This window comes from Anser anser (assembly GCF_964211835.1).
Source record: "Anser anser genome assembly, chromosome: 2".
NCBI lineage: Eukaryota > Metazoa > Chordata > Aves > Anseriformes > Anatidae > Anser > Anser anser.
Genome location: NC_139721.1, coordinates 145,566,693 through 145,577,144, shown reverse-complemented (window position 1 = coordinate 145,577,144; position 10,452 = coordinate 145,566,693).

The window sequence follows — 10,452 nt, the reverse complement described above, 5'->3', positions numbered from 1 at the left end:
CGAGCAGCTGTTGGGCTGGCACAGTTGTCACAGGAAAGCTTACGACTAGTGCAGAGCTGAGGCTACAGGTCACTGTGAGGTTGGTGTTTGGGATCTTGTGCCTCGAATTCCCTGTAGCAAGCCAGGTTAATGTGAGCCCTGGGTGTGTGAACAACAAAAAGGCCAGGGAAGAGACTTCCACAGTGTATGTAATGGAAGTGATTGTAATATATAACAGGCTGACGTTACTGGATTAAATCCAGACCTAGCTTCTGGGTTGTGAGAAGGAGGCTGCAAAATTAAAGAGTGGGGCAGGAGGTGTAGGGATTCTAACCAGGAGACCACTGGACATCAAGCAGTCAGAGATCCACATAGCCGTGACCTGAGCAGGCACGGCCCTGTGCTGTGCTGTTTCGTGCCATGCAATGCCATGTTGTGCCATGCTGCGCTGTGCCGTGCCACGCTGTGCTGTGCCATGCCATGCCGTGCCGTGCTGTGCTGGGCTGTGCTACACTGCATGCTCAGCCTGAGCTTCAGGCTGTGTTGAGCTGCACAACCCCCTTGGCTGCAGGATAAGCCCGCTCAGCTCACGGCAACAGAGGAGCCTGCAGGCAGCTCCCACTCGCTATCAGCGATTGTGTGATCTAGACTTCATCCTTTAGACTTCCTCCTCTTGGCCGTTTTTTCACCCCAGTTTGCTGCCTTTGTTCCTTCAGCAGTAGTATTCTGCCTGGGAGCACAACATATAACCTGGTGATGTGCTTCTTACTGCACTTCCTCTTGTGGTAAACAAGTTTACAAAATGGGAACGAGAACCAAAGAAATAAAGGACTTGGAAACAAGGTTTAGTGATTGCAGTGGGCAAGCCACAAAAATCCCAGTGTTACGGTACTCGGGAGCTTTGTGCAGTAACAATGATAGAAAGCATCTTTCCAAGCCCAAGAAATACCCTGCAGCCTGCTATTCTTCACTCTCTTAAGTGATGGTGATTTGAGTGCCCGCTGGCCAAGGAGAAAATTAAGCACAGATGTGACACTGCTGCACAAGTGTGCAGCCAATTAAACTTGTATGTCACAAACAGGCACTTCTTCTTGCCCTTCCTTCAAGGAAGCAACTGTCTCCTCTCCTACCAGTACTTCCAAAGAAAAGTCATGCAGGCACTTGATAAATTACTGGCAAAATGAACCTCTCCGACATGGAGATTAACTCCAGATGAAAATAGCACTGTATATGCAAATAAGCTTCAGATATGCTTATGTAGTGGGTTTACGTGGCAAGGTTTTGGTAGTGGGGAGGGCCATAGGGGTAGCTTCTGCGAGAAGAATCCAGAAGCTGCCCCATGTTAGATAAGGCACTGCCGTTGGCAAGAGCTGAACCAATATGCGATGTTGCTTGCACCTCTGTGAGACCATATGTAAGAAAGGGAAAAAAACCTGCTTGGGAACAGCAGCTGAGAGAAAGAGAGGAGTGAGAAAACAGCCTTGCAGACACCAAGCTCACTGCAGAAGGAGGGCAGAAGGTGCTTCAGGCTCCGGAGCCAAAGTTCCCCTGCGGCCTGTGGTGTGGCCCCTGGTGGAGCAGGCTGTCCCCCTGCAGCCCATGGTGTACCACGGTGGAGCAGGGTTCCATGCTGCAGCCCATGGAGGAGACCACGGTGGAGAAGGTGGATCTGCACTAGGGAAGGCTGTGGCCTGTGGAGGACCCCCGCAGGAGCAGGCCCCAGGCCAGAGCTGCAGCCCGCGGAGAGGAGCCCCCGCAGGAGCAGGTGACCTGGCAGGAGCTGCCACTTGTGGGGGATCCAGGTAGGAGCAGTGTGCTTCTGATGGATGGACCCCGTGGTACAGACCCATATCTGGAGCAGTTCTTGAATTGCTGCTGCCTGTGGGAAACCCACTCAGGATGAGTTCGGGAAGGACTGCATTCCATGGGAGGGACCCTACGTTGGAGCTGGGGAAGAGTGATCAAGGAGTGGTGGAGGAGAAGCTCTATAGACACACTCCCCATTCCCCTGTTCCCCTGTGCTGCTCAGGGGGGAGGAGGTAGAAGAGGGTGGATGGGAAAAGACTTTTTTTTTTTTCTCCTTTCTCATTCCTCTAGCTTGTTAGTAATAGGCAATAAATCTTAGGATCTCCTTACTCTGAGTCTATTTTGCCCGTCACGATAATTGTTGAGTGATATCCCCGTCCTTATCTCAACCCTTGAGCCTTTTGCATTGTATTTTCTCCCCCTTCCCCTTTGTGGAGGGGGAGTGAGAGAGCGGTTGTGGAGGAGCTCGGCTGCCCACCTGAGTAAAACCACCACATCTTATCCCCATAGCCACTTGGGTTCTCTCCTGGGTGAACTGGGAATTTTTGGAGGAATTGTTCTCTAAGTGTACCTGATCAGCATCCTCCATCTATTTGCCTTCAGCATCTTTGTGTATGGGGCAGGAAAACATGCCTTCTGCTTCAGGTGTGAGAGACCTTGCAGGAAGAAACAGGCGACCACTAGCCATCTTAGGCTTGTGTATGGAGTCCGTAAGGGAATGATTCACTTTTCTAGAAGCATGATATATTGCAATCCTCCTTTTCTAGTGTTTTGTGGTTTGTTTGTTTTTTTGTCTGTTTGTTTGTTTGTTTCCAGCTCAGTAGAAGTTTCCTGATATTCAGAGCACTGTCTGAATTCCGTTGGCAGACCCCTGCTAACACTGCTGGCAGAAGGTAAAAGCAAATGAAAACATTTAGGAGCTGCATCATTTTTGCAAAAGGCACATCACATTTTGGCATTGCTTGCTGAAGAGCACTGTTGATTTATGGCAAAACTATAGCCAGAAAGAGGTATAAACTGCCATTTGGTGGGTAGATGCACCTGAAAATTTTAGTGGTGAACACTCATCTAACTCTTGGGTTTGGTTTACAGACTTTAACACAGAATCCAGAATCTAAAGCTGGGTGGTACAGTTCCCCAGTAGGCGGAGGAAATAGGATACTCAGAAATCTAAATAACAAATGCAGAGGTTAAGGAGTGGGAGAAACTCCTACCTACCAGTAAATGAGAGGCAATGACCATTCTGGGTGGCACTGATAATCTCCTCTTTTGCATACCTATCTTTAGGTTGCAGATGGATGCTTCCGTGCACCTGGATGTAAAAAGAAGTGAAGAGCAATAATGTGGAGAGGTGCCAGCTTCTTCAAAGCATCTGACTGGTTAAAGCCTTATCCTGGAGTGGTAGAGCATGGCTTTGAGTCATGTTAGCAGGGTGGCTGCGTAAGAAGAATAAAGGGGACAACAAGAGGGAAAGTGTGAAAGAACTTGACTATGCAGCCTAGAGGTTAGGGCATTTGTTTAGGAGTTGGAAATGATTGATTCTGGTTCCCAGTCAAGGCTCTAGGTTCCATTTGGAAAAGTTACTGCCTAAAAATCAAAGTAGTTCAGGGAAGAAGGTACAAAACCTTCCTAGTGATTCTGTGCTGTCTTGTCCTCCTGCTTCGTTCTGACCCCATGGATGTTTTATACTTTTTGCAGCAATGCCTGTATTTGACACGGGGCAGAGAGGGTGCCCACTCACAATAGATTTTTACCTGGTATATATGTATATATATATACACTTGTGTGTATATATATATGTTATATATGTATATTTGTAATAGATTTGTATGTGGTATATATATATATTGGTATCTGCATGAAATCAGGCCTTCTGTGAAAGGACTGTAATGGTAATCACAGACTTGTGAGATACATGCATTAGACTCTAGATCAACATAGAAAATTACTTCCTCCTTCTTCTGCCTACGTTTTAAAAGTCTGTCAGTAGATACACAGAGTCCATTCTTTTGAAGAATGTTTGCAGTTATGGAGACTTTGGGGGAGGCCAGGTACACAGCTGGGCAGAGATACACACTTGAATCTGAGGTAGATGTATGTGGTGATTTTACCCTAATATGCAACTGAACTCCACCACCTGAAGTTTTCTGGACTTGCCATGTCTCTTTGGTTTACTCCTCCAGAAAGAACAGAGAAGGTCTCACCTCAGGAGAAGCATTAGCAGTGTTTGTGATGTACCAAGGGTCAGAAAAGTGAAAAGCTGGAGGCAAATGATATGTGGTGCTTTTACCCTGATATGCAGCTGAATTCCTCCACAACCACTCCCTCACTCCCCTTCCTCAAGGAAAAAGGAGAGAATATATGATGGAAAGGGCTCAAGGGTTGAGATAAGAACAGGGAGGTCACTCACCAATTATTGTCACAGGCAAAACAGACTCAGCATAGGGAGATTCACATAATTTATTACCTATTACTAGCAGGCTAAAGCAGTGAGAAACGAAAAGCAAACTGAAAACACCTTCCTGCCATCCACCCTTTTCTACCTCCTCCCCCCAGCTTTCACAGGGGAACAGGGCATGGGGGCTGCGGTCAATCCCTGACGCTTCGCCTCCGCCGCTCCCTCACGGTCCCTCTCTGCCCCTGCTCCACGTGGGGTCCCTCCCACGGGATGCCATCCTTCCCGAACTGACACTGTGGGGGCTGCCCACAGGCAGCAGCTCTTCAAGAACTGCTCCCACATGGTTCTGTACCACGGGGTCCATCCCCCAGGAGCAAACTGCTCCAGCACGGGTCCCCCACGGGCAGCAGCTCCCCCCAGACCCCCTGCTCCTGCGGGGGCTCCTCTCCACGGGCTGCAGCTCCGGCCCGGGGCCTGCTCCTGCGGGGGCTCTCCATGGGCCGCAGCCTCCTCCAGGCCACATCCACCTGCTCCACCGGGGGCTCCTCCACGGGCTGCAGCGTGGAGATCTGCTCCATGTGGGACCCATGGGCTGCAGGGGGACAGCCTGCTCCACCAGGGGCCTCTCCATAGTCCGCAGGGGAACTTCGGCTCTGGTGCCTGGAGCACCTCCTGCCCTCCTTCTGCAGCAACCTTGGTCTCTGTGGGGTTGGTTCTCATTCCTCTCTCCCACCTGCTGTGGCGCAGCAGGTTTTTTGTTGTTGTTGTTTTCCCCCTTTCTTGAATCTGCCCTCACAGAGGCACAAACAATGTTGCTCACTGGCTCAGCTCTGGCCAGCAGCAGGTCCCTTCTGGGGCCTGCTCGAGTCAGCTCTACTCTGACATGGGACAGCTTCTGGGCTCTGCTCACAGAGGACGCCCCTGTAGCGCCTCTCCCCACACTCCCCACTCCTCCCCAACCTTCACCCTCCCCCCAAAACCTTGTTACTTAAACTGAAGGCAATATATGTGTCACAAATAGTCAGAATTACAGGAATATACATTATCTAAGGTTTATCTATGTAAGAGTAAGAGAAACTGTGATAAAGTATGGTTTCATTTCTGAAAATTTATTGCTTACATGATTGCTTAGGCAGAATTTGTGGTGTTAATCTATATGAGGATTCATGGTCCGTATGTGAGATTAAGTCAAATAGAGCTGCATGTGTAGATCATTATGGTTCACACACACACACACAAAACCCTATTGCTTCCCATAACAATCAAGATAATGTGATGATGATAAATAGCCAGATGCAAAACAAAACTATTTTTTTCTGTTGAAAATACCCATTTCACATAGAATCATACAATATCCCAAGTTGGAAAGGACCCATAAGGATCATCTAGTCCAACTCCTAGCACCACACAGGTCTACCCAAAAACTCAGACCATGTGACTAAGTGCACAGTCCAAACGCTTCTTCAACTCTGACAGGCTTGGTGCTGTGACTATGTCCCTGGGAAGCCTGTTCCAGTGCGTGACCACCCTCTCAGTGAAGAACCTCTTCCTGATGTCCAGCCTGAACCTCCCCTGTTGCAGTTTGACACCGTTACCGCGGGTCCTATCACTGGTGACTAAAGAGAATAGATCAGCACCTGCCCCTCCACTCCCCCTCGTGAGGATGCAGTAGGCCGTGAACAGGTCTCCCCTCAGCCTCCTCTTTTCCAGGCTGAACAGGTCAAGTGACCTCAGCCGCTCCTCATATGTCTTCCCCTCTAGGCCCTTCACCATCTTCGTCGCCCTCCTCTGGACACTCTCCAACAGTTTAATGTCCTTTTTGTACTGTGGTGCCCAGAACTGCACACAGTACTCGAGGCGAGGCCGCACCAGCGCAGAGTAGAGCGGGACAATCACTTCCCTCGACCGACTAGCAGTGCCGTGCTTGATGCACCCCAGGATATGGTTGGCCCTCCTGGCTGCCAGGGCACACTGCTGGCTCATATTCAGCTTGCTGTCAACCACAACCCCCAGATCCCTGACGTGAGACTGACAGGCCTGTAATTGCCAGGGTCTTCTTTCTTGCCCTTGAAAATTGGTGCAACATTTGCCACCTTCCAGTCTACTGGGACCTCTTCAGATTACCCAGACCATTGAAAAATAATTGAGAGAGATCCCGCGATGATGTCAGCCGGCTCTCTAAGCACCCTAGGATGAATCCCATCTGGTCCCATGGACTTGTATGGATCCAGGTGGAGCAGCAAATCCCACACACGTTCAGGGTTGGTTGGGAGTTTATCATTCCCACCATCACGGTCCCCCAGCTCAGGGCACCCAGGGTCCCGAAGCCCATCATCAAGCATTGAAGATGGAGGCAAAGAAGGCATTAAATGTCTCTGCTTTGCCTATGTCCTTGTCTGTGAGGTGACCTTCCCAATCAAGTAGCGGACCGATGTTTTCTTTGGTCCTCCTTCTTCTGTTCACATATTTAAAAAAAAAAAAAAAACTTTTTATTGTCTCCCACAGACCTAGTCAGCTTCAAATTTAATTGGGCTTTGGCCGCACAAATTTTCTCCCTACAAACGTGAACAGCGTCCCTGTATTCCTTCCACATTGCCTGACTCTGCTTCCAGCAGTCATACACTTTCTTTTTCTGCCTAAGCTCCAGCAGAAGATCCCTGGTCAGCCAGGCCGGCCTTCTGCCCCGCCTGCTTGACTTCCGATATTTTGGAATTGCCTGGTCCAACGTACTCCAAAGGTGCAGAGCACTGTTAGAAAATGAGCAACTCTATTCACAAAAAGTCTCCCAGGAACACTTCCAATGCTGCAGCTCCCAGGGAGGGCTGCTGTATTTTCAAAACAGTAAGGCATGTGTTCGGAAATTGAGAAATTCAGATGAGAGATTCTGTATTAATCTCTCTATAAGTAATTATGTTGGTTGAAACTAAAGCAAGAAGGCAAAATGCTGTTCTTCTAAGACATGAATAAGGATGAGGGCTTGCCCTGCATCAGACTGTGCTGAGTGCTGTCAGTTGGAGGAGGACACAGCACCTTCCTTGGCTGTGCCATAAGTGCTTGTTCAGGTTTCAGGAGAGGATTAGCTGTGTTAACTGTGCCAGCCAAGATGCTGTGGTGTATTGGGTTTACATGGCAAGGTTTTGGTAGCAGGGGGCTCCAATGGGTGGACTCTGTGGGAATAATCCAGAAGCTGCCCCATATTAAATAAGGGGCACTTTCAGCTGGCTCCAAAAGGGACCTGCTGCTGGCCAGAACTCAGCTATTAAGCGATGTTGTTGGCACCTCTGTGAAAGTAGATTTAAGAAAGGAAAAAAAACCTGCTGCACCAGAGAGTGAGAACCAACCCCACAGACACCAAGCTCGCTGCAGAAGGAGGGCAGGAGGTGCTCCAGGCACGCAGCAGCAGTTCCCCTGCGGCCTGTGGAGAGGCCCCTGGTGGAGCAGGCTGTCTCCCTGCAGCCCATGGGTCCCACACGGAGCAGATCTCCACGCTGCAGCCCGTGGAGGAGCCCCCGGTGGAGCAGGTGGATGTGGCCTGGAGGAGGCTGCGGCCCATGGAGAGCCCCCGCAGGAGCAGGCCCCAGGCTGGAGCTGGAGCCCGTGGAGAGGAGCCCCCGCAGGAGCAGGGGGTCTGGGGGAAGCTGCCGCCCGTGGGGGACCCGTGCTGGAGCAGTTTGCTCCCGGGGGATGGACCCCGTGGTACGGAGCCGTGTGGGAGCAGTTCTTGAAGAGCTGCTGCCTGTGGGCAGCCCCCGCAGTCTCAGTTCAGGAAGGATGGCATCCCGTGGGAGGGACCCCATGGGGAGCAGGGGCAGAGAGGGACCATGAGGGAGCGGCGGAGGTGAAGCATCAGGGACTGACCGCAGCCCCAAGCCCTGTTCCCCTGTGAAAGCTGGGGGGAGGAGGTAGAAGAGGGTGGATGGCAGGTAGGTGTTTTCAGTTTGCTTTTCGTTTCTCACTGCTTTAGCCTGCTAGTAATAGGTAATAAATTATGTGAATCTCCCTATGCTGAGTCTGTTTTGCCTGTGACAATAATTGGTGAGTGACCTCCCTGTTCTTATCTCAACCCTTGAGCCCTTTCCATCATATATTCTCTCCTTTTTCCTTGAGGAAGGGGAGTGAGGGAGTGGTTGTGGAGGAATTCAGCTGCATATCAGGGTAAAAGCACCACATATCATTTGCCTCCAGCTTTTCACTTTTCTGACCCTTGGTACATCACAAACACTGCTAATGCTTCTCCTGAGGTGAGACCTTCTCTGTTCTCTCTGGAGTATTAAACCAAAGAGACATGGCCAAGTCCAGAAAACTTCAGGGTGAGACCTGAAATAACTGTTCAGGGATTGAGTTGACTGAAAAACTGAATTCCTGTTGCATAACAAGTGGTTTTTGAGACTCTTTATCCAGCCATAAGCTGAGCATTAAAGGCCTTTATAAAGCAGGAAGACAACAAAAATAAATTTATAACAGGAACTGGGATATTTTGATTACTAGGTGCTTTGTTAAGTTCCTTTTCACCTGCAAGATGACAGGGCAATGGCCTTCAGGGCAGGCAGCTAGGAATTCAGTAGTTAGAGCCACATTACAAAGGAGGTGGCAACTGAAGAAAATATGCCAAGTTTTGCTCTAACACATTTTGCATGTGTGAAAACTGATCATTTTCTGGTAAATTCTTATTTCTCCCATGCTGCTTGTCATCTCAGGCTCTTTTACTAGTTTTCATGCAACCTTTCCTCTTTTACAAATTTAGCACCCTCAGGAGTATTTTTCTGTGCATTTCTATGCCTGTTTTCCAGCTGATAGTTCAGATCCGATGAGTAAAGCACACTAGAAAACAGAACTTTTCTGATCGTCAGTCATCTCTAAACCCAGCAACTCTTGGCTCTGATGCTCCCCTCTGTCAGGGCCCAGTGAGGGCAAGGACTCCCTGGGGGCATCAGGGCAGGGCCTGGCAGCTCCATGGCCCAAGCTAGGGAGGGAGCAGGGCAGGGCAGGAGCTGTGGGGGCAGGGGGGACAGCCCCAGGCCCAGGCTTTGGGCACCGCTATGGGGATTGGGATGGGCTAAGGCCAGGCTGGGATGTTGGCCCGCAGGTGGAGTCCGGACCCAGATCAAGGCCATGGCCAGGCACAGGCACAGTTTCCACAGTCAGCTGAGGGCCCTGGCCATGGCTTCCCCACAGTCCTGCTGGGAGCATCTGCCCACCTCCCCAGGGAATGGGGCTGTTGTCTGCTGTGTCATTGCTTCGTGTGCCGAGGGCCCTGCCAGTCAAACCCTTCGGGGGGATGCACTCAGGGCCTGCACAGCCTCTTCCTCATCATCCTGTCTCTCACCCCAATCTGTGCTAGGGCTAAGGTTTCAAACTGGACAGGCTTCGGGAAGATCTCAGTCTTGCTGTCTGTGGGACTTAGGCTTCAGGCAGGGTACAAATTACCTGGTCAGCTTTTATTTAGTTGTTCAAATGACTTCCCATAGCAGGTGTTGGTAGAGTAGGTTGCCGTAGTACATTTTGGTTACTTCTGGATCTTCAGTGCTTCTTCCTCACTATCAGTGCATGTCAGGTAAAGAGTAGAACAGGAATGTTGCCTTACAAGAACTTTATCTAATTTGAAAGTATGAACTGTTTCACTCTTAGAGTGTTCCTGTGAGACAGTTATTCTACTAACAGAAACCTTAGGAAACCTCCCCTTGGTGTACGACATCCTTCCTAAACACAAAACAAAGCTGATACTGAAATACACCTAAGAAAAGAAAACATGCAGAACATCATATTGAAATCCTAGATCTAAAGCACATGATTATCTGTTGCTACTTAATTAGCAGAAGGGTTTAGGAGATGTGGGAAGCAGACAATATGGAGAAAAAGGGAGAGAAAGCAAACGGAAGATTGAGCAATGACATTTGTAAAGTGGCTTTGTATTTGATGTGGTCATTCTACCTGCTGAGGTACCAAGCTGTGCTGAAAAGCCTATGCTTGTACCAAACGCATCACCTACACGTTGCAGCCAACAGACATAAGCCAGTTACTATGAGAAATTGTGACAGGAGGGAGAACTGCCCCACAATATTTTCAAGAGAATAAAACTGCATATTCATTGAGGCTAAAAAGGAGCAGTGGGCACAAGAGACCCAGGAAGACCTCAGGTTTGAAATCAGATGCCCTCTAGGGATCTTCAGTCACCTAAATTTGAAAATAAATTCTCCAGAGGACGAGTTCAAAAAAAGGTTCAGCTCAGAAGCACTTTCAAGCAGGCTCCAAGTTTATGGGAACTCAAG